Here is a 4049-nt window from a genome sequence, read left to right as displayed (position 1 = left end):
GTTAGGTGCTTTTTTAATACCACGGATTTATATTACATAAATCCGTGTTTAATACTGAGTTTTTTACGTTTACTACTCTTTTTTATTAAAATTGTAAAATAAATTTTAAGAATTCAATTGTCATATTGACCGACGATTGTAAGTCAAAACTTAACTGGAAAAAGTCAGCAAATTTTGGTTAATATTTCAATATATAATATTGTTTATTTTTAAACCATGTACATGTATATTTGTACTTTTCTTTATCATTTTTAAAATATCAATCTATTGTAAAATTCATAAAATCTCATTTGTAACTTTGAAAAGTTCTTCGGAATCTTTACTAAACACGAATAACAAATTAAATAAAATGTTTCAAAGTTGAAAGTGTCATATTAATACCATAAAAATGTACCTTTTTGCTCAATTATTGTACATATTTATTGTTTTTAACTCATATAGAGTTACAAACTAAGTGACAAACATTTATTTTGGAAAAAAGCTTATTTATCTGTAAAAATATTTTCCTTTCTGAAACGATATCAAACATCTGGTGACGGCCTGGTGAATTTTCGTGTTCTTTGTTCTATAGTAAATCAGTCACATTTGAGGCTTAATTCTGTTCCACTGTTCTTGATTAATTATAAACTGTCTTCAACTTTAAACATCAACACTATTTAAGTCAAATGAGGCCCAAAATATAATAGGTTAGCCATCTACTTTTTTCAGAAATCTTCACTCTGTTGTAACACAGTTTAAATTCACCACTTTGAAAACTCCTGACTGCTGGTGGGTGGTACATCTTTAATCCTTCCGCCAACAAATGAGTTCCTGGAGAATACACAAAAAACAACTTTTAAACACATCATATAACACACAAAAACTACACACATGCAATAAATACACTTTAATTATGACCAATCTAACTGGAGATGACTTAAATTGGGCCACTTCAAAATTTTAAAGAACTGCTTTCTAGACTACAACGGGTTGGGTCTCATTCCGTACCGGGTCGAGACCTAAATGAATCCAAAATTTAAGTTAAGCCAAAATTTATACTCATTTTTTAGTAATTTAGTGTTATACAAGTACATTCATATAGGTTTGACATGTCTCTAACAAATTACATTAATGCAGTACAATTTCTTAAATATAAAAATTCATGCAAAAAATCAGCCTCGGCCAATAGAATTTTACGCAAAAATTTATATCACAAATTCTGTCATATCTTTTGATTTTGCCAATGGATTTTCTTCAAATAAAGTTTGATGTTACCGGCTAATGTCATTTAGTTATTTTTATGAAAGAATAAGCCCTTATTGCTTTAAAATTGTAATATTAACTCCATTTATTTTAATGAGAGCATGAAATTTTGGTTTAAAATACAAGGCATCACAATTAAATGTGCTTTTTTCATAACTTTTTCCTTCAACATTGCAATAAAACTTACTGATTATGATTTTTACCTATATACTATGGTAAATAAAGTAAAGTACCAAGATATATACCCTATATTGTTTGCTTAAGATATCAATAAAGACAAACAGAGGTAATCTTAAGTTTAGCAAAGAGGTTACTATATCGCCATGGGCTATGTCTTCTGACAAAGTAAGATTAGCCAACTCTCACACAAATAAGGCTAAAAAATGATGGCACATACTGTCTCCCACTTTAAATCATTGAGAAGTGTTAAAATAGTCAAAATTAGAGAAATTTTCTCCTGATATACATCAAAATATCTACCAAATATTGCCCGAGCATTGGGAGTCGTTGCCGTCAATAGCTGAAGTTTCAAACTAGACATAAGTTATTACCTTCTCAACTTGTCCTGACAAATCTGCTGCCAAACTGAGCTGAAAGAGTTCTTCCATAGATCTTAACCAGTATAAGGTAAGGTCCTGTACTCAAACCCCGGCTTTGGTAACTGCATGGTCTGAAAAAATATGCAACACTAGTACATGTCGAAGGAAATTATAAGAGGCATTTATGCTGTTATTCTAATATCCAAAAAAGAAAGAAAATAATTTCTTAATTAATCAATGGCTTGATTTGCTAATTCACACAGGAAGGCTTAAATATTGTGTGCTTAAAAATGCATGCCTGCGTGGAAATAACAGTTTAGACATTATAAACCTAACCTAGTTTAACTGATGTAGCAGCTACAACAACAACAACAACAATCACATCAACTGTGTTATTCTAAATGAGCCAATTATCCATAAACTCACTGTTAAATGACTAGAAAATCTTTTGTGTGTATATATATTAGTAAATACATTCTGCAGCACAGCAAAACATCAAGTTTCACTACAATAAAAATGCCTTTATTTCCAACATGTTAATCACATTTGTCCTGTTCAATTGTCAGTTCTGCTTCATTGAAATACAAGACAATAGTGAATATTTACAATCTGATTACTACAGCATCAATACTTTGCTGAAACATCAGTGCATATAATGCGTGGTCCATATGAGCAATAGGCTACTATGGTGCTTGTTCGAATCCCATGGCCGGTGCTTCTTGGGCCCCTAAGACCTCTGGAATGAGCTTGCCAATCACTTTTTTTTGCCAATGTAACCAGCCTGAAAACATGCACTCCCCAATTTCTTGCAATGCATGGTTTATCCATAATTTAAGATGCATTTCTCTAAAAATTATCATTTTCCATATAAATCTTATAAAAAATAAGCTATAGATCTAGTAAATTGCTAAATACAGGGTGCAAAAATAAAATTTATCAATTTATTAACTGCTTTAAACAAAATTTAAATTTCATTTTTTAATTTTAAATGTATATTTACAGTTTTAATTCAATAAAATGTGGTTAATCCTTCATGCAAAAGCTCTGTACCCTTCCTCTGCACCTACTGACACAGTAGCAGACATCTACATTTGAAGTGGAGATAACAATAACAACATCTGTCCCAATTTAAAATGTCAAAATCAAAAATTTGAAATAAAATTTAAAATTTTCAAACCTATCAGTTATCCTTTATTTTCCTGATTTCTATGCATAAACACAACACTGATGCAAAGATTCATCCATATCCATCAACCAGTTCCCATTTTTCAAATTTCTCCTCTTGGTGACGGCTTGGTGAATTTTCGTGTTCTTTGTTCTATAGTAAATCAGTCACATTTGAGGCTTAATTTTGGATTCCACTGTTCTTGATTAATTATATACTGTCTTCAACTTTAAAAATCAACACTATTTAAGTCAAATGAGGCCCAAAATACACTTTAATTATGACCAATCTAACTAGAGATGACTTAAATTGGGCCACTTCAAAATTTTAAAGAATTACTTTATAGACTACAACGGGTTGGGTCTCATTCCGTACCGGGTTGAGACCATCTACTCCAAAACCGGGAGAGACCGGACAATAAACGTGTGATTTTATTCGCCGGTCACTAGTAAATACCGGTCAAAATAGACCGGAAGAGACATTTATTTATCATTGGTCTTTAATATAATATGATTTTTCGGTCACTGTGGACAGCGCAGCTATATTCCAGCTGTCCACCAAGCGTATCGATGCGTAAGACTGGTCAATATATAAGGTGTATGTACACGGGTATTTGACCATTCGAGGTACTATAGGTTCACTACACACAGACGTAATTACACGATAGTAATGGAAGATAATGAGCAACGTGGCAATGAACACGTTGAATTTAGATCCAGAGAAAGTTTAACTCGGGACAGAGAACAGTATTCGCCTTCGAGAACTTCAAGAAGCAGACGAAGTATTTCACCAGAAGTTAGAAGAAACTCGCCAAGCAGGCAAAGTGAGTTTCCATCGAGAGATAGTCGAGAAGAACAGGAGCGTTCCAGAGATAGACGAGGTAAGTCCCCGGGGGGAAGGGAACGAAGTTTTTCAAGCCTTTGATTTATTTAGAAGTTATTTTGATTCTCGTTTGTCTGACTTGAAGAGTGATATAACTTCTCAAAGTTTGAAGTCTAAAGTTAAAAAGTAACTTTGAATAAAAAGTCGCATAGAATTCAACACGAATTTAACCTTGAAATTCTTGACGGTTTGGAGTCGATTTTGAAGGAGTTGTCTAAATC

The 4049-nt window shown here is 32.4% G+C and overlaps 1 long non-coding RNA gene across 1 annotated transcript; it reads right to left on the bottom strand.

Moving 5' to 3' along the window:
• Positions 1-607: 607 nt before the first annotated feature.
• LOC132753268 (uncharacterized) lies at positions 608-3132 on the bottom strand. The gene is made up of 3 exons (XR_009628933.1): positions 2959-3132; positions 1794-1912; positions 608-810 (listed from the first exon to the last, which is right to left on the bottom strand). It is a non-coding gene; the product is annotated as an uncharacterized LOC132753268 (long non-coding RNA).
• Positions 3133-4049: the final 917 nt, after the last annotated feature.

Source organism: Ruditapes philippinarum, unplaced genomic scaffold (genome assembly GCF_026571515.1).
Source record: "Ruditapes philippinarum isolate M1 unplaced genomic scaffold, ASM2657151v2 ctg1925_1_1_1_1, whole genome shotgun sequence".
NCBI lineage: Eukaryota > Metazoa > Mollusca > Bivalvia > Venerida > Veneridae > Ruditapes > Ruditapes philippinarum.
This window is presented reverse-complemented; position numbering and strand designations above follow the sequence as displayed.